General features: G+C 40.4%; 1 protein-coding gene and 1 pseudogene across 9 annotated transcripts in view; one reads left to right on the top strand and one right to left on the bottom strand.

Moving 5' to 3' along the window:
- LOC149102417 (uncharacterized) overlaps positions 1–20,558 on the top strand; it is a 35,892-nt pseudogene extending 15,334 nt beyond the window's left edge. Inside the window, exons 10-23 of the transcript XR_016202538.1 lie at positions 2,031–2,081; positions 2,608–2,658; positions 3,127–3,516; positions 4,091–4,123; positions 4,886–4,915; positions 5,421–5,535; positions 6,412–6,536; positions 7,148–7,351; positions 7,990–8,112; positions 8,481–8,831; positions 9,468–9,693; positions 10,396–10,548; positions 18,506–18,648; positions 19,391–20,558. The product of XR_016202538.1 is annotated as an uncharacterized LOC149102417 (transcript). The remainder of the gene's footprint in view (positions 1–2,030; positions 2,082–2,607; positions 2,659–3,126; positions 3,517–4,090; positions 4,124–4,885; positions 4,916–5,420; positions 5,536–6,411; positions 6,537–7,147; positions 7,352–7,989; positions 8,113–8,480; positions 8,832–9,467; positions 9,694–10,395; positions 10,549–18,505; positions 18,649–19,390) is intronic.
- Positions 1–24,070, bottom strand: part of LOC149102416 (uncharacterized) — an 87,290-nt gene that overhangs the window by 48,218 nt on the left and 15,002 nt on the right. For 4 of the 8 annotated variants that reach the window (XR_016202281.1, XR_016202282.1, XM_089274487.1 and 1 more), the window contains one exon: positions 22,937–24,070. This exon is cut by the window's right edge and continues 1,691 nt beyond it. The exons of the other annotated variants lie outside the window; for them this stretch is intronic. The gene's annotated coding sequence lies outside the window, so the exon portion shown is untranslated. Of the gene's footprint in view, positions 1–22,936 lie in introns of those variants that run through there. 8 annotated transcript variants of the gene reach the window in all.

Genomic DNA, 24,070 nt, shown 5'->3' with positions numbered 1-24,070 from the left:
TCTGACCCAGCGCAAAACCTGACAGAAGACAAAAGGTGGTTACGTGTGCTCATACAACTAACCGATAGAAGCATTGCAATTATATGTAATCCATGCATAGGCGATGAGCACAAAACAAAAGATGTGCAGGGTCAAGGACCTTCCAACATAAATCTTAGCCTGTCGTTTGCTTCTTTTATGTTTACCGGCCTTCCGTAACCATTTCCCTCTATCAACTATGCCTTCTATGATTAGCAATATCAAATTTAATGTAATTTATTCCCACATTGTAAGTGATCGTGGAAAGATGTGCCGTTTTCTTACTCAAATGGAAATAATTAGTTAATTGAGCAAGAGATTTTTTGAGCAATTGCAGTTGGGTCCTTTAATTTGTGTCGGACACACTGGAAACAAAAATTCTGATAGCCATTCTTTCCCTAGTAGAAGACGATAACATAGACAACATCATAACATCGGCCAAAGTGTAAAACTCATTTTCCCATAGTTTTATAGGCTTACAAACTCTTTTTTTTTTTTTTTTTTGTTCATTGTTAGTATAATTTTTTTCTTTCCTTGTTGTTCTGACAAAGGATAAAAAGGAAGACAAGACTGACAGCCCTGTTAAGGACGTTCGCGCTAATCGTTTCTGCGCATCCTTACTGAGCACGCAAATTCACACGCCACGTCATGCATGAGAGCGCGCACTAAGTAATAAAATGAACAATGGTAGGAGAGATGGTCATTGCTATAGCTTTGCCTGGATTTAACGATCTTGAAAGTTCGGTGACCCTCACTTTTCTTTCCAGAAACAGATTTATCTGCAATAGCCCTTTTCACGGTTATCTTTGCTCATTTGCATTACAATAAAATCTATCATGTATGTGAGGCAATTTCGGGCTATTTTGTAGTTTTCACCCGAAATTGCCTCGCATCCACGTTGGATTACATTGTAATGCAAATGAGAAAAATTAACCGTGAAAAGGGTTATTATCTCCACATTGTCCAAAAATGAACAAAAAAATCAATGTGCATGGGAAGTTAAAAAAAAATTCAAGATTTCTGTCCACAGGATATCGAATCTTGCTATCGGGCGGCTGCAAGGCGCGTGAAACTATGGTCGCTAAATGCGGACTTGTTGTTTAACGAACCTCACCAGTTGACTAAATTCACTGAATGGGTCCGCTTAAACGATATTTGACACAGAACATTTCACTTCAAAGATCTAATTGCACTATTTTTGGACTTACAGACACTGGCCTTATTCGTTAACGAAGCCCGATTTTTTCAGATTTAGGATATTCTGCCGGGCATGTTCTCTCCAAAACGAAGTCGGTGACCCCCCATTTATTTTTTACATTTCTGACATAACTAACTTATCATCTTACAGTGGTAAAAGTCTCAGAAGAAAATAAATGTTGGAAAATGTTAGCGCGAACGTCCTTAAAACTGTAAATAATACTGAGAACCTAACAAACATACTCATTTCACAAATACTTTTCACAAAATAGAGATCTACACGATTATAACACAAGGTCTCTTAAATAACTACACATGGATTATCACAGAAAAAATTACGGGGAATTCTCGCTAAAAGCCATAGGTACCAAAATATGCAATGATCTACTTGACGAAGTAAAGAACTCGCACTCATACCATATATTCAGGATTAAAGGAAAATGAAATTGATCTTACTCAGCAACTAATTGCTCGACCGTCTTAATTTTAGTTACATAAAATAACTCAGTTACCATGAGTATTATCATTTTTATGGCCGTGTTATTATCAGCTCTCCGTGAGATATAATTTTATATAGCAGAAATTATAGAGTTGTAATAGGAGATCCCCAAGAAAAGTTTGTAAAAACTTGCTGGGATCTCCCGCCAATAAAATCAATACCATGTAATAAGGAGAAATGTAAAAGCAATGGGGCAAACAATAAAAAATTGAAATTGAACTATTAAAACTTAACTTCTAATGTAAGTGTTCTCGATGTCGTGAAGCACAAGGTACACCGACTTGTAATTTACAACCTTATTTGCTCATTTCCACAGCGAACTATACAACAAGTATCACAAGTACCACCGTTATATCACCTACACCAGGTATTATGACCTTGTTATCAATTCGTTTTTATTGTCCAGCACGGACACTTCTAGATTTCAAAAGGGCTAATTAAACTGTATCCAAGCCCCTTCCCCCACCGTCCCCAATTTTTTGGCGGTAAATGAAAATACTTTTTAATTGAAGCATTTCGGACAAAGAGTTTCGAATTTTGTTGAATCTTCGATTTTTATGCCATTTCGAAGTCGCCCTTGAATTTTTACCCGACCGCGTTCAAGGAGACTAGGGCAGCGAGGATGATGGCGTCTACTCAGGAACCAAACACGTCATCGCCTCAGTCATTTCTCTGTGTTTGTTCGAGACGATAGAACAAGAAACTAATCGTTCTAATATCTATTGAGCATAAAGGGTCCAAATTGTGTTTCAGCGAAATCGTTTCTTTTCCGTAACTAGAGTCAGGGTTACGTTTCCATTCAGAAGACTCCGAAGCGGTTAAAATAATCTCATATTTTCTTTATATCGTTATGAAAATAAAAGTGTCTTTTTCTTCTTTTCCGAATTTGCTAGCATCGATAACCCCAACAGCCCCGGCGTCAACCACGCCAGGGTCTCCTTCAGGTAAGACTTAGTTATTTGGGTTATTCTGAATGTACTAGATAGAAAATGAGTTGACAAGAGCAGAACGATGATTTTTATTTGAAATCTCTTTCATTTTACTTTATTGCGATCTAATAGCAACCGAATTTGGATTTCTTTATCGGTCGATATCTACTTGTTTATTTGACCAGGTGGCTTACAACAAATTGCACTCCTTTTGACACAACAAAGTATACTATTTCTATATATATTTTACAAGAATATCGAGGCTGAAATTTGCGAAATTTTAAGAATATTTTAAGAAGAAACCCGAGGCTTAGATGTTGAAAAGAATATAATTTTGTGAGTTAAAAATTTGTAAATGCAATACGATTATATGTTTTTAACTAAACTGTTTAACTGCTTTCCGGAATTGATACGCACTCGACACAAACACCCAGAACTCTGACCCGATCGACGGACTAACCATAAGACTGCCTCTATTTTCAGGCTCCTGTTCCCATAGTTTAACTGGTTTGAGAGGAAACTTCATCAGCCCAAACTATCCATACGACTACCCGCTCAGCGTGACTTGCAACTGGACAATTTCTGTGACACCTGGTTACTTCGTTTATTTGCACTTTGAACATTTTTATCTCGAGCATGCTTATGGCTTTAGTGAATGTCCGTATGACTACGTGGAAATATTCGATGGAAGCTCTTCGTCCAGCCCCTTGATAGCCAAACGCTGTGATTATCAAGATTCTTGGTGTGTTTATAGTACCAGCAACGTCCTTCATGTTAACTTCGTATCGGATTACATAGTAGCCCGGTCTGGTTTCAGCGCCTATTATGAACGTGTTCACACGAGATACCCTATGTGTCTGCATCTCAATGCGAGTAAGTGAATGACTGTTATTTTTTTTCACGAAGTAACCTTCCATCTAAGTCGTATATTTTCTTTTCTTCGATTATGATTACATGTAACTACAGTAGAATTCGCTTAGTTGTGGCGTACTAGAAATGACTTAAGTTTTGTTGTATGTACAAGAAAACTGAATCAAAAACTGACGAAGGAAAGTCTAAAATTATGATAGATTTAGCACCATAAATAGCAGAGGACATGGATGGCCATGTATACTGTTCCATTTTGTAAGTAACTTATGAATCGGGGAATTGTTACTGTAAACGATCAGCTTCTACGACAACAGAAGGTCAATCTTCATCTGGGTTATCCGTCCAGTTAACATTGGCTGACTTTTCAGCTTTAGAAACTTACAACTCGAATCTTTTTTCGATTTAATTAGATAACCATGCAACACAAATAAAGTGAAAATTGATACAGACACATATAGACAGAAGGATGCTATTTGAAAAGAGACGTTGACTTAATGCATTAGTACGAGTTAATAATGCTTTTTTTAGTTCGTAATGACTTCTATAGAAATGATTGTCTCTTTCTTCTTTTCTAAAGCCCTCCATTCTCGAACAGTTGCATCTACTCCTGGTGAGTATTCTTTTGATGCTGTTAGAAAATGAATTGAAACTGTACTTTCCACTTTACATGTACGGCCGGGGAAGCACATGATATTGTTTTATGAGGTAGATAAGCATTTTTCAGGACTTTTCTATGGCCTAATTTACGCCGCGCTGTGTTACTAGCAGTTCTAAACGTTTGACCCTATTCCACGGGGGGCATTCAGATCAGTGTCTTTCTGTTGTAACGATTTTGGGTAACTATAACTAACGAGCTTTCTCGCACTGTACCTGTCAAGGTATCTCAAGAAATCAAAAGTGGCGAGACGTGGTTATCTTATATAATCAGGCATTCTGATTACACCTGACTAGTTTTTCTTTACGCTGTGATTAATTCATTAACTGACTGGTTTATTTGTCTTATCTCCTCTTATGAAGCCTTCCAAGTCACAACTACCTCTTGTAAGTAATCTTTGGATTAAGTAATAAAAAACCTGTTTGCATTATTTTCGCTGAAGGTATTAGCTGGCTTGCAATATGTGTTGCTTTTAGCAGTATGTTGCTGTATAATGCTTCAAAAGTGTCTGATAAAATCTACTGAATTTCAGGTTGCCTAGTTGCTACTTTTGTTATATTTGTTCGTTTCGTGGGTTGGTCTCCAGTGCGATGCACAAACTTTATTTTGCTACCTCGTTTATTGACTTAAGTAAGTGACATATATGTAAAAAAGTTTTAGTTTTCGCACACTGTTAACTAACTTCTTGTTAAATTTATTCTTCGTTCTTTATTCAAGCTCATTTTCAAGCTGCTAGTTCCATTCCTGGTAAGTGGACTTATTTCAGAATGATCAATTTGTTGATGAGTGCAAGTAGTGCCGGTAATTTGGCTATTTCCATCTAACAATGACTGACATTTCTGTCGTATATTTATCTTTGTCATAAACCAAAAAGCAAAAATCTTGTGCCAAGAAACAAGCCTATTTAGGAAATAATAGACAAAAAGATGTGAGCAACTTGAAACATGTTAAATTTCTGATGGGTACATAAATTTGTTGTTGTTGTTGTTGTTGCTACCGTTAAATTACACATTGTATTTCAAAAGTACATTTTGCGCACTTATTCTTAAAATTCAATTCACTGTGCCAGAATACCCTCCCCCTCCTTCATTCTGTGTTCGAGGATTGCATCGAACCACCTTACGAACAACAATGCTTGGGGAAAGGATACGAACATTGGGAGGAATAAGGCTAGAATGGGTGTCTATTTTCAACAATATTGTCGCGCTTTGTATGTTGAATAACAGTTTGTCTATGTTTTTCTTACCAACAGGATCCTGTTACTACCACTTGAACCAGCCCAGTGGTAGCTTTGCCAGCCCAAACCACCCAGGCTGCTACCCAGTCGACAAGTATTGTACCTGGTTAATCGAGGTTCCTTTAGGCCAGTACATATATCTGCACTTCTTATCATTTCATCTTGAATATGGAGGTGCCTCCTGTCCGTGGGACTTCGTTGAAATTTTCGGTGGACACGCCGTACACAGTAGCTCCAAGATTATTAGAGCATGCGGCCAGCTGGCACCATGGACGGTGTATAGCAGTGGAAGGTTTCTCTTGGTGAAGTTCTATTCAGAGGGGATCATCATGATGCCTGGATTTTCAGCTTATTATCAGGCTGTGTCAAACAGTAAGAACACGTCCCGAAATAATCGTGGTTGTATAAGAAAACTGATAAAAATAAATTTTAACCCTTTGCAAGGTAAAATAGAAGAGGGTTTAGTTCCAGGGGGTGGGGGGTGGGGGGCTCCAATATAAAAAGAACAGGGGCGCTCGTCGTACCATTTAGGGTTTTAAAAAGTGGTTTTTGGTATCTCTTATGGTGTTCAGCCTCAAAATGTCCCCAGCGGAAGCTTTCGCGGCACCTTTAGGGTATTAATACGAAAACAAAAATGACAGGAGGTAATGTTTCGTTTTAGGTTTTAGAATTGGTATCTCTTAAGGGTGAAAAATTTCAAGCCACGCCCACAAAACAAGATCTTTCCAAATTTCCGACGAGCACCCCCCGTCCTTTTTGTATGGGAGTCCCCCCACCGGGGTTTAGTCACTGAAGGAATGCAAACGTTTATGCAATGACTGAAAAATGAAGTTTGAAGCAAGGAGATTTTTCTCTGTCCTTCAATAATTATGCTAGGAGCATCTTGATGTTCAAGGCATTGTCTTGCCCCACAATGGGCTTAACCATTTTTATCTTGCAGTGGACTTTACAGCATTTAATTGCAATATTATGATTTAATATCTTATTCATGTTCTTCTTGTGACAGCATCAGCGTCTCCTTACCTCCTCCGCAAGTTTCAATCACAAGTGCGGTACAGTGCTTCGCCACCCACACTGCAACTGCAACAGCAACTACAGCGACAACTACAGTAGCGACAACCACGTCAAATGGTGAGTCAGAAGTATGGTGTTTAAGTGTCTTCCACTTTGTCAAACTCAAGACAATTATTTTAAGACGAAACAAACGTATTTGATCTGACCAAGTATACTATGTCCTTGATTCTCATGCCTAGCTATGCGTTTTACAGATGAGATAGGCAGAATTGCTCTTATATAATATAACAAAGTATAAACAATTCAAGTGTTTTAATTTGATTTCTTACAGCTTCGGCATTAAAATCTCTGACATTAATTATTTTCCGATTTGTATTTAATTATCGCAGATTGTTTCTTTTGACTTAGATTAAGAATATTGATTTTTGATAATCAGTGATACTCTTGCGTTCGATGAGCAAATTCTAACTGGTCTCAACGACATTAAAGTTCATCTGTGCGTAAAACATCATTTCTATGATGTGTGACGTACACCATAAAAATATGAAGTATTTGAAGTTTAATAGAAAAACGCCAAACATTACACCTTCCCAAGCGTACCTTTGCCTTAGCCCTCAAACTCTTAATCACATTTGTGGCCTAATGGTGTCCCTCAACATTAAGGTCCATGCTTGTAGTTGTCGTTGCATTTTCTCCGCTGTCGAATTAATTATTCGTTTTGTTTCCAGTGAATGGGATCCATCCGACTCCTGCTTCAGCGATGCCTTCAAGCTTTTATGTAGCTTCAAGCGTTAATGTCCTGCCCAATCCTACTCAGTTTGAGATGCATCTACCTTCAGACTGTGAACAAATCTGCAGCAACACTTATGGAAGCTACACATGTTCTTGTGTTAATGGATATCAACTGGCCCCTGATGGAAAATCTTGTTCAGGTGAATATCTTGACTTTAACCTTTCATTATAATCCAGAAATCATAGCAGCAAGAAATATAAAATCATTTCAAGGACACCTACACAAGTTGGTTTAAAACTGAAACTCAAAATCACAAAAACAATCATGGGTAATTTTAACTTTTTTCTAGAAAGAATTGCAAACGCGACAAGCTACCCTTCAAGACGATACAGCTCAGAATAAAGCGTTTTATTTTTTCCGAGAGGGCACGCTAACGAATCATTCAATCTGATTGGACCTTAGCGTGGTCCGGATTTTCCAATCTCTGACCACGGTCACGGGAACGTGCGCGTGATGTGTGTATGGAAAAGGTAAACAGTTACAAAAAATGATCAGAGAGAGGGAGGAAAAAAAATATAAATACGCTATATACCGGCTTAGGGTCAGTCCGTATAGTGAGAAACTGTGACCTCGGGCTTGAAAATTTTGTCCGAGGCCGCAGGCTGAGGGCAGCATTTTCAAGAACTCGGACCTCCCTGCCGGCAGATAAAATATTTGTCTTGAGTTTACCTGTATAAACGAAGCATTCGGATCGCCACGCTTCCTTAATGCCTCAAATACATCTCGGCAGCTAATGACTGCATTCTGTTACGTATGTTATGCATGTTCTCTCCGTAGACATCGACGAATGTTCCATCAACAATGGTGGCTGCAGCCATCATTCCTTCAATATCCCTGGGTCATTTTACTGCGGTTGTCCGGAAGGGAGAAGTATGGGTGCCAACAATTTGACCTGTGTTGGTAAGCAATGTCACTTAAAATGCGATAACTGAAAACATACCACGGGCGTTGATAATAATTATATGAGGCAAACTGACAGTACTAGTTGACAAATATTTTCATGAGCGGATCAAACTACTATAATTTCAAGCCTTATCTTTGAAAATCTCTTCAGGCTGTTATCCCCGCGCCATCATACTTGTTACAGGTGAATTGACAGAGTGATATCCATAGCTGTCGGTTCTTTCGAGAATTAAAGATGTAAAAAGAGGCTTTTATTCACAGTGTCTTTGAGACATTTGATAAGTAATTGGGTATTTCTAAATTAATTTTTGATTAGAATCTTTTTCATAACTTCGCATTTCTTTCTCTCTTTCGCCTCTTTGAAGAGCCTGGCGTGTCCGTTAGCTGTGATGACAGCAATATGACGGTGTCGTTAGAAAAGAGGACATTCCCTTTCTTTGAAGTTAGCCAACTACACTTGCGTTACTCTTCGTGTAGAGCGACTCAAAATGACACGCATCTGCTGATCAGCACCTCTCTGAATGGCTGCGGAACTTTGGTCAATGAGACCCAAGACGCTCTTATTTTCTGGAATGAAATTCAAGCGGACGCTGTGATCATCGACTACGTTATCACTCGGACACATGACATCAAACTGCCATTTTACTGCAGCTATTCCAGAAGGAAATTACCAAGCTTGAGTTTCACTCCTCAACCCATTTACTTTTTAACAGAAGGTACAGTGTATATGAAACTTTTAACTCATTGCAATAGCTGTTATTGAAGTTATCAGCGATTTGACATACAAACGAGACGAGAAAGGGTCAATTTTTCTTTGTATTGACCCGTCTGCCTCGTTTGTATGCCTTTTTACACAAAGGAATATTTGACCGCAGGCTCAACTGCAATAAGAGCTATTGATATCGTTTCTATCTTCTAACTCGCAGAAATAAAGCAAAAAAAACAAACATCGAATGACTAGGTTAGTGTTGTTTTCATCCTATGCAATGGCACGCAAAGACACTTAAGTATAGTCGAAATCAGGCCAAGCTAGTGCCATGGCATCAAGCAAAACAATGATCAGGTTTGCCCCTCCCCCGAGAGCAGATTCCATTGGAGATACACCACGTAGCATTTTGTCAGATTGAGTGACAGTTTCCCAGAAACCAGGGCCTTGATCTCGTTGGCGTTTCATTACGTAATTCAACATGTCAGACAATTTTAAACAGTTTGGTTGTTAATATGCACGAAAATGCTTGCACTTATTTTGTATTTTATTATAAGGTGAATTAGAAAAATTGAACGGCCTAATTATACTCCTAAGAGGAGATTCTAACAAAGATATTAACAAAATCTGCACATTTTTATTTCAGCGGGATACGGCAAACTCACTTTTAAGATAGACTTTTAGAAGCGTTCGTCATTTGACACTCCTTACACCCAGCAGGACTACCCACTGGAAGTCGAGCTCAATGATTCTGTATACATAAGGTACAGTGTGGAGTCCAGCGCTGACCTGACGATAATGGCTGAAACCTGCAAGGCCACTAAGGATGGAAGCTTTTATTCCTGGCCCCAATATACCATTATACTGAATGGGTAAGTAGGATACGAACACAACACTCTGAACGGGCTTTGTGCTCCCTAAGATAACTTGAAAGAAGCTCCAATAATTGTCCTCAATTTTAAATTTTTGTTTCGTTTCGTTAGGAATTTGTTATTTGAAAAAAAGACGCAAAAATCCGGTATAAGATTACGTCGTCTAAGACTTCAATGTTAAAGACCTGCTTAAATTTGTTTTGAAAGTCTTTGAAGCTCCGACAAATTCTTCGATCTGTGTTAATTTACTTACCTGACCATGTTAGTAGATTCAACTGTATATGTCAGGTTCCCTTTTAACTTCAGAGAAGAACTGATTTGTTGTCTGCACTTGCTAACTTGACATTTGCGAAAAAAGATCTGATCAACGATATACTTTCAAGTATTAAAACACCTGCCAGCCGAGGGTCACAGGCCGAGCCAACTGTGCGTTGAAAACGAATATACTCGAGCATGTGGGAAAAAATCGCGAATATCGATATCATGCCTTTGGGACAGTACCCTCCATTTCTCGTGATCGTAGACGTATGTAGATGCAAAGTCATACCCCAGCCAGAGTACAGGGAGCAGTTGAAGCAGTCCAGCCCTTGAGTCAATAAGACTGCTGGAAAGTATGCATTAAAACCTTCGGTAGATAACCAAAAACTTAGGCCACAATATTCTATGTTAAATGTTCATACGAATGTTTTAAATACACTTTAGATGCCCACGAGATACAACAATGGACTACAGCTACGATCCTTTACGAAGCTTCCAAGAATTTAAAATCAAAGCCTTCAGATTCTTCAACGACTATGACACGGTGTACTTCCACTGCGAGTTACTGGCTTGTCATAGATACTCGCCTAACTCCAGGTGAGAAAAAAACAGAAGGGTATTGAAACTGCAATAAGCGTAAAAAACTCTCTTGGCCTTTAATGAACAACTCCACAAATCAAAACGGCGTGGTACAAAGAGTGTGCATACGCGCGGCGTAGATGCAAATAGCGTGGATACAAATAGCGTGGATACAAACAGCGTGGATACAAACAGCGTGGATACAAACAGCGTGGATACAAACAGCGTGGATACAAACTAAAACAGTAAGAGAGCAAAAGTTACAAGTTGCGACTAAGCTAAATTCGAATAAACAAATAACAAAACTGCAAAACGAGGACTGTGAATTACACTTACATTATTTCGGCCAGAGAAAACTGTTGTGAAACGGACTGCGAATAACGCGAAGAGACTAGCACGAAAGCTAAATAGAACTGCGCTAAGCGCGGACCAAAATGAACTGCCCCAAAACTGTACTGCAAAGCTATGATATGGAAAATACGCTAGGACATGCGGAAAATAAAACTATAGAAACTTAGAAAGGCGCTAATGAAGATGAAACAGCAAAGAAACGCTAACGAGGGCGCGAAAACTGACAGAAAGGAATAAACACCTAAATTGACGCAAAAAAAAGACTAAACAAAAGGACGAAAAGAAGTATAAACTAATTTGCGTACGCAAAGGAAAAACAAATTACGCAAGAACGAATAATAGAAAAAATGTTACACTTGGATCTTACATACCGGCCCCATAAGTGAGAAGCACACGCGAGGCACTTAAATTAAACAATTAAAGATCTAAGTGTCTTTCTAAGAGTTCTTAATGTTCTCTTCTCCTGAATTCAGAAAATTGCACAGAAAATAACTCCAAAGGGAAAGTTCAAGCTTCTGTCAGCAAGCAAAGCTTGTCAATTGGCCTCTCCAAAACTGCTCCTTTTACTTTCACCCTGGTACGGTGCACCAAACCTTTCTTGTCGGCGAAGACTTCTACCACTCTACCAAGGGGCCATGAATTGCGAGGGGAATTTTCCGCGCTCCACTTCCGGGTCTCCGTCTTGAAGACATCCAAGCGATGAGGGGTTCCTAGGCCAATCTTCTTCTGACTTCCAGAGAAACTCCGGCCCCAGTAACCATCTTTGGCAGCTCAACAATGCATTGGCAGTCAACGCTCTTGAAGCGCAATCTCCAGGATTCGCTACACCTTCCACATAGCGCCACTGATCTGGATTTGAGCCCTCTCGTAGTACGGCAACCCGATTGGCAACAAACGTGTGGAAACGCGTACTTTCGTTCTTCACATAACGAAGCACTGACATGCTGTCTGACCAAAACACGGATTCGCAATTAGGAGGCATCTCCAGCTCTTCCTTGAGCATCTTGTCTTGTCGCACAGAAACGGTTGCGGCCGAGAGCTCTAAACGAGGAACGGAGATAGCTTTCAAAGGAGCAACGCGTGATTTTCCAAACAGGAAGGAACAATGAACTCGGTCCTCATGGCTGACCAGTCGAAGGTAAGTCACTGAACCATAAGCAGCTTCTGAGGCATCAGAGAAGTGATGCAGCTGACTGGATTTAACGGGACCAAAATCCTCTGGCTTTAAACAGCGACTCACAGCAAACTCCGAGAGCTTTGGAACATCTGCTAGCCAATTTTCCCAACGTGCAGCGTACTCACTCGGGATCTCGTCATCCCATCCTAGCTTAATGCGACAAAGATCTTGAAGGATTTCTTTTGCGGTCAGAACGAACGGTGCCAGGAATCCCAACGGATCGAAAATAGCACTCGCTAGAGACAAGATACCCCTACGCGTTGGTGGACGGGAGCTAATGTTGACTCTGAAGCGGAACGAGTCGGATTCTACACACCATTGAACTTCTAGGGCTCGCTGAACAGGCAACTCGTCCTTCCTTATGTCCATGTCCTTGATGACCTTTGCGCGCTCCTTCTCAGGGACGGCTTGCAGAACATCACGGCTATTGCTGACCCATTTGGTTAGCTTGAAACCACCACGTGATAGTAAAGTGCATAAACTGCCAACATGCTCAACGGCTTTCTGCTCGCCAGGGAGGGACTTCAAACAATCATCAACATAAAAGTTTCTTTTAACTGTGTTGATGACGTCAGGAGGGAAGCTGTGACGATTATCTTCTGCTGTCTTGCGGAGTGCGAGATTTGCGCAAGCCGGTGATGAAATGGCTCCAAACAAGTGAACTACCATCTGATATTCTTGTAATTCGCGCGCCATGTTGCCATCCTCCCACCAAAGAAAACGCAGAAAGGAACTGTCAGGATCGGGAACTCTCACTTGGTGGAACATGGACTCTATGTCCGCCATAACGGCCACTCTCTCTTCACGAAACCTCAACAGGACTCCTACAAGCGAACTGGTTAGGTCCGGGCCCTTGTACAGCATGTCATTGAGAGACTTTCCCATAAATTTGGCCGAACAGTCAAACACGACGCGGATCTTTCCTGGCTTGCGAGGGTGGTAAACACCATGGTGCGATATGTACCAGGCGGTGCCCTTCGCGGGGCTCTTCTGATCAGGGGACACTTTGCGTGCATATCCTTTGGAGAGAATGTCTTCCATAAAGGCCTTATAATCTTGGTACAACTTCGGGTCTCTTTCCAGCCTTTTCTTCAACCAAATGGCACGCTGCCAGGCCTGAGCCTTGTTGCTGGGTACAGGCGTTTGGCGATCCTTAAACGGTAAAGAGATTTGATAGTGCCCATTTCTCAATTCCACCGTCTGTTCGGCGATTTGCATAAATCTACGTTCGTCTTGAGACATCTCTGTCTTGCTATCAACGGTGGGATCAGTAAAATCGCGATTGTAGAAGTCTTCTATCATCTGTTGGAGCTGGTGATCGACTTTAGCAACAAAAGTGGATGACCGTGAACTATGGTGACGACGGCGTAAGGGACCATTTACCGCCCAGCCGATTCGCGTTCTTGAAGCATAAGGACCACCGTCTTGACTGTGTTTGATATCAAGTGGATCGAGAGCCTTGGGAACGTCACTAGCGATCAAAAGGCCAACCTCAGCGTCGAGACGAGGTAGAAAAACTCCTTGCAAGTGGGGCCACTGATCAACGTCGTCCTGAGTTGGAATGTCACTGCTGGACACAGGAATCTCCGGCCTGGTGTAAAGGGTCGGGAGGCTAATCCACTCGTTCTCATCCAAATCGGATACAAGAAGGTCGCGAACCAGGAAGCTGTTGGTGATGCTATTTTCCTTCTCAAGAGTAGACAGGGATATCTTAACTTGCTGACCATTAATCCCGAGCTGCTTCATGAGCGATTCAGTACAGAAACTGGAGTTGCTACCGTTATCCAAGAAGGCGTAGGTGATGACGCTCTTATCACTATCTTTCGCTCTCACTCTAACTGGTACTACGGCCATGCCTGTCCTACGACCCTCTCCCGAAGTCTCACTGTTAGCACTGGTGCCCGTTTTTACCATGTGACTACAAACTTGAGTGTTGATTACGTCCTCCGTACCCACTCCAACGTCGACAGCTGGTCTCTCACGAGGGCTTGTATGTAAAACAGTAGGATGCCGTCCTTTACAGTTCGAAATCTTGCAATTTTTCCTCTGCGGGCAAAACTTTGCGACATGTTCGGTGGATAAACATCCAAAGCACAGCTTTTTGGACAATAGGAATTGAATTCTCTCTTGGTAGGGTTTCCACCGCAATGACTGACAATCCTCAAGGGCGTGGTTTCTGCTACAATAGAGACACCGATTTTTCCCTTGTGAGGGGCCCTGATCGATTCCAGATAGCTGAACCTTGCAAGTCTGAGGTTCCTGCTCTCCATCGGCGCGTTGACTTGGCTCCTTTACACCCTGCGGAACCGTCTCACTGGTAGGACCTTCACTATCGCCTACATGTGCTAAGAGACTGAGGTTCTTGGGATTGGATGTCTTGCCACCAGAGGACCGCTGACCAGGCGCCGATCTTACGGTATCGGATATTTTGCCAAAGACTGGGTTGGTTAGTATTCTTGCTTCGCGATCAACAAAGGCAACGAAGTCACTGAACTGCACTGGCCTTAACTGTCTGTCCATGATGTCATCAGCTAAGCGACGCCATCTTTCTCTCATGCTGTAAGGAATCTTGAGCACCAACTTTTGAATGTTTCCTGGCTGATCAAACTTAGAAACGTACTGGCTACCTGCCAATGCGTTCTTGCAACTTGCGAGAAAGACTGAAAAACGATTCAAAGCCACACCATCTTCTGCCTTTATGCTCGACCAGTCGAGGGCCTTCATCTCGTAAGCGCATGCTATGCGATAATCGTCACCATACTTCCTTCTCAAAAGCCTACGAGCCTCATCGTAACCTTCTTCCGCTGGTAAGTGATGACAGGATCTCACAAGTTCCTTAACGTCCCCTGCGGTGAACTGCTCGAGGTAATAGAGTCTATCAGTACTGCTAAATGTTCTGGATTCAACCAAATTTTCAAAAGCGCGAACGAAGGCGCGGTATTCAATAGGGTTTCCGTCAAACACAGGAACACGGGGCTGCGGAAGTTTGTTCCTATTCTGATTATGCGCTAGCAATTCCATTATTCTATTGTGCTGAAACTGAAGAGCAGTCTGTTGCCGCTGCAAACCAATCGTTTCCTTTCTCAGATCCTCGCCGACTGTACACGCGTGATAATCAAACTGGCCGTAAGGAACAGAATCCATGGACACGCCCTGGCCTGGGTGGTGCACCTCGCCTGGAAAGGACCTTTTCGCGCGGGGGCTGGTACGAGGGGGATCCTGATCCTGGAGCTCTGTCTCCAATTTTAAAGGCTTCACCTCCGGTACAGAAGGGGAGGTCATTGCTGCGTAGACCCTCTCCTTAGCTGTTGTCTTGACCATTTCGGCTTCGAGGTTAAGGCGTAATTCTTCCTGCTGCAAACGAAACTTTTTCTCTTCGAGTGTTTGGCGCTTTTCGAGCATAGAAATTTCGGCTTTTAACTCGGCAATTCTTGCGGCTTCTTTGGCTCTCGCGGCTGCAACTGATGAAGCACGGCCACCACGTGAACTTGCTCGACTTGAATGTTTTGAAACCTTGGAAGCACCTGAAGGAATTGGTGTGCCAGCACAACTAATTGAATCCTCGGGATTCACCGCCGAATCTACTTGAAGCGATTCAGCTAATAGCTTGTGTTCAATATTAATTATCCAGTCGTCGATCTCCTGACGGAGCACACGAACCTTTCTCTCTTTGTCTTCAAGATAGCGTTGACCCTCAATAATGGCGTTCTCATCCAGAATTTCTCCGACGTAGCCGCGATGGGCCTCTTTGAATCTTTCAAAAGCGTTGTCCAAGTAAGGAAGCTTCTCCTTAACCTCCTGAAGATTATGATCATCAGCAAGCAAGCCAGAAATTTCATTGGAAATGGCTGTTACGGTAGATAGGTGACCAGACCTTGAATTTTTCTTTAAACGAAGTGTTTCCAGGTTAGACGCCTCAAAATCCAGCGAACGGTTTGGTTGTCGCACGCGTGTTTCCAACTCGCCGGGCGACGGGATCTGTAAGCTGCTTGCGGCTAAAGCTCATGACGAAACGACATGTCCCCAACAATTTTCAACGATGAAACTGCAATAAGCGTAAAAAACTCTCTTGGCCTTTAATGAACAACTCCACAAATCAAAACGGCGTGGTACAAAGAGTGCGCATACGAGCGGCGTAGATGCAAATAGCGTGGATACAAACAGCGTGGATACAAACAGCGTGGATACAAACAGCGTGGATACAAACAGCGTGGATACAAACAGCGTGGATACAAACAGCGTGGATACAAACTAAAACAGTAAAAGAGCAAAAGTTACAAGTTGCGACTAAGCTAAATTCGAATAAACAAATAACAAAACTGCAAAACGAGGACTGTGAATTACACTTACATTATTTCGGCCAGAGAAAACTGTTGTGAAACGGACTGCGAATAACGCGAAGAGACTAGCACGAAAGCTAAATAGAACTGCGCTAAGCGCGGACCAAAATGAACTGCCCCAAAACTGTACTGCAAAGCTATGATATGGAAAATACGCTAGGACATGCGGAAAATAAAACTATAGAAACTTAGAAAGGCGCTAATGAAGATGAAACAGCAAAGAAACGCTAACGAGGGCGCGAAAACTGACAGAAAGGAATAAACACCTAAATTGACGCAAAAAAAAAAGACTAAACAAAAGGACGAAAAGAAGTATAAACTAATTTGTGTACGCAAAGGAAACAAATTACGCAAGAACGAATAATAGAAAAAATGTTACACTTGGATCTTACAGGTATATCAACTTAATTTTGAATGAATAGTTTGAATCTTTTCCAGGTATGTTTCACTTAAGTTTTAATTACAGCTATAATTTCACTGACGAATCTGCAATAATAATAGACTGAACTTTTGGTTATTAGTTCTAAATATCGTCCACGACCACCCCTCGACTATATACGAGTTGGTGATGAAGTAATCAAGTCTAGTAAACAGGCCAGGAATTAGGAGTTGCATTCGATCAATGTTTGGATTTCAAAGAACACGTTAAAATAACCTGCAAGAGCGCATTTTTCCGCATTCGTAGTATAGCTAAAATTAGGCGATACCTATCCCAGAGTACTACCGAGACCATTGTTCACGCTTACATAACATCGCGTTTGGACTATTGTAACGCCCTACTGTACGGTCTCCCAAAGTATCTGATTAATAGACTTCAGCTTGTACAGAACTCAGCAGCTCGCCTTGTTACCTTGACTAGAAGGCAGGAACACATCACACCAATACTAAGGAGCTTACATTGGTTGCCAGTTCATTTTAGGATTATTTTCAAAATATTGTTGTTAACTTACAAAGCTCTGAATGGACTGGCCCCTGATTACATTAGAGACCTACTGCGATTTAACATTTCTGGTCGGACACTACGATCTTCAAACAACAGGTTGCTTGATGAGCCTAGAGCAAATCTTAAAACGTATGGTGAAAGGGCTTTTTCCGTGGCGGCACCAAGGCTCTGGAATAAACTACCCCTCCAGATCAGACTTTCATCATCAGAGGCAGTTTTTAAGGCTAATCTTAAGACTTATCTTTTTATGCGTGCATTTGATTTGTAGTTTTTACTTTTTATTTGTAGCCTAATTGTATTATATAGCGTATTTAATTCTTAGGATTTTAACTTTTAGGATTTAGGATTTTAGGTTTTTAAAGAATTAGGATTTTAATTTTAAAGTATTGTAAAGCGCCATGGACAATTAGTGGAAAATGGCGCTATATAAATGTATATTTATTTATTTATTTTATTTATCTTATATTATTACAGAACACAAAACCACACCTGATTACAATAAGTACACATCTGTATTGCACCGGAAAGGAAACGATTAGAGAAGGTTGACAATTCTTTTACTGACAAATCATTATCGTGGCAAACAAACCACAAAAGATCACAATAGATAGGTACACATCTGTATTGCACTAAAAAAAAAATTAAAAAAATAATAATAATAATTAAATTTGTATTAATTTCTGAATTCTTATCTTGTCCAGCGTGGTGTCTTAAATGCTTGTACTATAAGATATAATTGTTATTAAAATTCTAAAAAAAAGGAAACATTTCAAATTGTTGAATTTAAATAGGAAGGTAGATGTTAGACTCATTCCAGTTAAGACATAAGGTTAAGTTTTATCACCGGAACTTATCCCGGTTTCTGAAGCGACTAAGAGTATTTTATACCCCCTGGATAAAATGGTAGACCATCAACGAGTTGCCTCCCAGCACGAAATTCTGGTTGGAGAGTGTCAAGTGTCTTGCCTTCGAACACAATGCAATGATCTTGGTCAGAACACTGCAAGCTCAGACCACTAATTGACAGCTCGTTGACCTGTAGGCCGCCGCCACGTCTCCAACCTAGATATAGGGGGTCTTTGAAACTAGTAGGCTGTTCTCTCGCAGCCCTCTCTAACTAACAGGCGTCCAGTAGCTAAATCAGACATCCAACAATTCACACAGGTGTGGCCAGGGATGCTCAATCGTTAACAAAAGAAAGAAAAGGGATGTGACACGCGATGAAGTAGAGCATGAAGAAAGTACAAACAAGGTCATTTTGACACAAGGTCCACTGGTGTTCAAGAAAGAAGAACAACAATCGGGAGGTAAGTTAAATATGTGTCTTATTGTACAGGGTATTCCAGTAGGTACGTTAAACGTAAAGGAAATCTTGCAGTACCTTGATGTCACTTATTAATTTAATGTAAACCATTTATGTTACATGGACGTTTGTAAACCAATCAGTGCTATCTGGCCGTAGATATGGAGAATTTACACGCGTAATGTATCAAATAATTAATACTGGACACGAATAGGCCATTAATGGACTGGAACTACAATGATGGACAAATTGTGCTGGAAAATGCCAAAAACATGAAATCATAATCGCAATGCCTACAGAATAGGTGTCAACACCCCCATTCCCCCTTCCAATGTTGGAAAATGGTAAAATGCAAACTTGTGTCAGATGAAAGTGTTTTGTCAACTTTGCACAGGGGTGGGGAGCGGCAAAATGTGTATAGAATGATTTTTTCCAACCCTTGTGACCAAGGTTGTAGCTTGCAACTCAGGCTAATGCGAGGAGTCGTTTCAACTGCAAGTGACATTAATCTCTTTTTAATGATATTCCCCCGCATGAGCCTCGATTGCAAGCTAGCTCCAGTCCAATACCGAGAATACGAATGTGGTCTATTAAAACTTGAGCCCCATCTTACTGTGAGCTCTTTCCCCCGGCTATAACACAGTCCTTTAAAGACTGGTTCTAACTAAGTAACTCTAAATATATATCATTCTATGTGACCTTGTGTGACAAGTTATACTGTTTGTTTCATGAAATTACTATCGTAGATACCGATCAAAACAAACAAACCGGTGCACTCATTGGTGGCGTGGCAGCCGCTGGAGGATTTGGTCTGATTGCAATCATAGCCCTAGCCGTTTTATTTGTCAAGTACCGCATTGCCCGACGATTTATGAACAGGAACAAGGTTGGAGATCTTTACACCACTCAAGACCAACAACTGAGCCGAAGACACGCTTACATACAAGAAGATGACATGATTGATAAGGACGATACTTTGTAGGGCGATGTGAATACTTTCTTCAGTGTTGTAAGAGCGGATGTAGACGGTACAAGTTTGTCGAATGCAGCGCGCACTGATCGCAGCATGCAAACATAAGCAGCAGAAGTAATATTTTTGTGAGTTAAAAGCCTCTGTCCAAATCTGCATTTAAACTAAATGCTCTTACCTTAGGATTGTGAAAAAGAAAATAGAAAAAACAAAAAAAAAAAAAAAAAAGAAAAAACACTCATAAATTCCAGTTAAACAGTGTCTGATTTTAGCTTATTTCGAAAACCAAAATGATACTCTCCTTTTTCAGGGAGAAAATGAATTTACGCACATCCTCGTAGCATACTGTAGAAATATACCAATCTGTGTGTTCTATATAAACTTACACTTATTTTTTTCGTCCATATTATCGTGGTAATATAAGGTAGTGTATGGGGGTTAGGTCCTATAACAAATGTAACACATTTCTTTTTCTTGTGTATATATCCGGAAGTATTTAGGGCCCACATTGATATCCGTTTTACAACTGAGGTGGTTAACCTGTATAAATATTTTTAATCATCACAATCATCAGCAGCAGTAGCAGCAGCAGCAGCAGTATCATCATCATCATCATTACTATTATGAATTCCCGATTTCGAAGCATAATGAGATAACGAGATCTCGCTTTAAGGTGTGAAAAGGAGATTGCAGGAACTCCTCCAGTAGATTTAGTTTTCTACGAGTGCTCTTAATATTTTAAAATAACCAAGTGTGATTTTTTTTGTATCTATTTTTACTTAAGAACTTCGATTCTTAATTGATGTGTGCGGTTAGCATTACAACCACATAATTACTACAGAATTAACTTATTTTTTAGAGGCTTTATATTTATAATAAGGTCAATATAGGGGACTTGTTCTAAAATAAATACAAGTTAGTTTTGACTGACTAGAGAAAATCCACCATTATTGACGCACTTCAAGTTCCCCTTGTCGAGAGGACCCCTCCCCTCTTACACCCCACCCACTCCCTCTCTTATTCACACTCTTCGTACCATCCAATTCCCCTCACCACGCCCTCTTTCTCCTGAGTGATCATGAGTCTCAGTACGACAAACGCACACTGAATTTAAGAACTTATATCTAGTTTATTTTCTTTGTGTGCATTTCGGAATAAAGCTGAACTTATAAATCAGCTTATTCATTTGGAAGCCGTAATCAGTGGCCAATTTATTTATTGGCCTATAAGCATGAACTTATTTCTGATGTGCAGTAACGTAGCCGATCGCGCACTTGCATTGACATCAGTGGGACGAATACACATTACCAATTAAAGTGGTTTTGTCTGAGTTTTTTTAAGAGTTTTTAAAGTCCCTTGAACTCGAAAATATCGGCGTTTACGCCACTTGGAATCAATCCCGTGTAGGTCAAAATCAAAGTCTGGCAACTCGGTATCAGCTAGTATCGGGCCCCAATACTTCATTGACTATACACATAACCAGCGCGTGCGATCATCTTTAGCCTATCCATTTAACTTACAGAAAAGTTTTTTTGCAATTTAGTTTGAAGTCCCTAGAACTCGAAAATATCATATACACTTTTCGGAATCCAGCCTATCTAGCTCAAAATTAAAGTTTAAGCAGGTCGGTGTCAGCTAATGTCGAGCCCCTCTAAGTCTAAAACGACTTATATTTTACTCACTATGCACTGAACAAACGCGAGCGATATTCGTTGCCCTGTCGATTTACGTTAAGGACAAGGTCCATGCAGTTAAGTTTCAAGTCCCTAGAAATCGAAACTATGGTCTAGGTTATTCCGAATCAAGCCCGTGCAGGTCAAAATCAAAGTTTGCGCAGTTCGGTATTAGCTGGTGTCGAGCCCCTCTGAGGCTAAAACAACCCACATTTTACTCGTGCGATAATCTTTAGCCTGTGTATTTAACTTAAGAACAAGGTTTTTGCAATTTAGTTTCAAGTCCTTAGAACTCGAAAATATCGTCTACGCTATTCAGAATCACCCTATGAAGGTCAAAATCAAACTATGTGCAGCTCGATCTGTGTCAGCTGATGTCGAATTCCTCAAAGGCTAAAACGACCTATGTTTTATTGTCTATCAACTTTATTGGTCTATTGACTATGCACATGACCAACGCGCACGATAATCTTTAGCCTGTCTATTTAACTTAAGAACAAGGTTCTTGCAACTTAGGTCCAAGTCCCTAGCTAGAACTCGCAAATATCGTCTACGCTATTCGGAATCAATCCTATATATCCCGATATGTAGGTCATAATCAAAGTCTACGCAGCTCGCTATATATCAGCTAGTGTCGAACCCAAAACGACATATACCGTATTTTACTAATTCTGCATATAACCTATGGTGCGATAATACGCGGGTTTCAAAACTTCCCTATCTTCGTTACATAAAGTTCTCTTCCTCTCTCCCTCCTATGCCCAGCCCAAACTTGAACAAGCGTCGCCGAGAGCAGTATTGCACGGGATCTTTCTTTAAACTGTCAGCGACTACGGACGACTCCAAAAGAAAAATACCAACTGACGCTTATAAGAACCTACTGCACTGAAAATTAACTGCAGGCTTAAAATCTCATTACATAATTAAAAGCCTTCCAGAAAAGCTAAAATCTTTGTTCATGTTGGAGCTATTTAGCTGGCCTTTTGCATGCTACCTGTGTAGGTTTCATCCAGATCGGTCCATTTATAAGATAGGTATCGAACTTTCATACCTTCACCTGCTCGAAACACGGCCTGTAATGAGATGCCCAACCTATTTACATTTCTTTTAAAACCATAGAATGTAGGTTTCTTTGTTACTGGCTATTAATAGTTTATCAGTGTCTTTAAAGACATCTTGTTTTATAACACAGGTGCATCACATGCAGGAGTCTGTCTTGTAACAATGACATTGATCGAGTGGCAAGATCGCATCTCTTCCTGTCATTGAATGATATACACTAAGTTTTCCTCTAACAAAGTATCCACGACGACGTCCTCCGCGTCTTCGTTCCTATGCTTTAGTGCTGTAATCTTGGACGAACTGTCGACACACTCCCAGTAATTGCTACTTTCGGATTATTTTTCTCCTCCTCCTCTGTAATCAATGTTGCCTGGGTACAAATGTGAATGCTACTACATTTTCATTTTTGACAGCTAAATTTGTATTCGAGTTTAAAGCGCGTAAGCTAGGTTTGCAAGAATAAGTTTTGTCCAAAATATTATTGTAGTCCTATTCTGCGACGACAGGTTTTGAAACCGCGAATTGAACTTGTTGAACAAAGGGGCCCAGGGTGGAGTCAAGATAAGCAATTCCTACAAACGGTTCAATTTATTTCAAGCTGGTGTTGTGTTTATTTTGACCTCAATTCAGCACATGGTGCAAACATTATTACTCCCAATATGAGATACATTCAGTATAAAATGCAAGTTGCTTTCTTATGCTCTGCAAGGGATGGACCACTATATCGGCTGGGCAATTTTTCTGAGCAATATATATATTTTTTTTCTGCATCAGGTACCGCAGGATTTTCTTCCATTTGCTCCATGCTTCTTTTTCTTAGCTTTCTTTGCACAATTTTTTTTTGTCACTTTAGCTTGTGCGGGAATTTTTCTTGGTAGCTAGCCACCCCCTGCCCTCAAAAATATAATGGTCCACCCCTAATAACATTTACATGAGTTGCAGTTACACCAAAACAAGTAGGAAGTCTGGTAAAAAGCGTAACTATAGTACAATTTATGACAAGCATGAGTCATTTTTTTTTAGCCTTAGTTTTATGAAGCGATGGACTGGTCTAGTCTCCGCCAACCAATCCAATGGACCGTTTGACTACAAAAATACACACATCTTATAGACTGGAGATGATTCGTACCTCCAACTCGTTAGAAACAGGCCAAACCTAATAAACATACCAGGGTATCCCGCCAACTCCACAGGTAAAGCTAAATATGTGGAGTTTTTTTGTTTGTTTGTTTGGGGAGAGAGTTTTTCTTTTGGATTCTCTGTTAAACCAAGCTTTTACTAACCACTTACATTGCTTAAGCAACACTAAGATTATTTCCCTCACTAACTGCAATTTCTTTTTTTTTTTTTTTCTCGTTTTTAATTTTTTTTTTTTTTTGAATTTTGAAACTTGATTATATATTTTTTTCGGTTTTTTTTTTCTACTAAGAACAATCCGTATTTTAGCACCAGTTCGCCAAGCTGGTAATTTCAATCATTATGCAAGCCTGCAAATAACAGTCGGTTATCGGACAATTGTCCGGTAAATTTGAGGTTTTGATAGGTAAAAGCTTAGTCTGGTCGGACACTCTGACGGCGCATTTCTGCTAAACGAAAAATAATTTAATTGGAAATTTGTGGCCGAATATGGAACAAGTTATTTTATTATACTGCCACACAATACTACGCAAAAAGGCTTTGTTATCAGTTTCGTTTTTATTTCATTTCTGTGAAATAATTTT

This window comes from Orbicella faveolata, unplaced genomic scaffold (assembly GCF_042242905.1).
Source record: "Orbicella faveolata isolate gen_17 unplaced genomic scaffold, um_ofav_v1 contig_36, whole genome shotgun sequence".
NCBI lineage: Eukaryota > Metazoa > Cnidaria > Anthozoa > Scleractinia > Merulinidae > Orbicella > Orbicella faveolata.
This window is presented reverse-complemented; position numbering and strand designations above follow the sequence as displayed.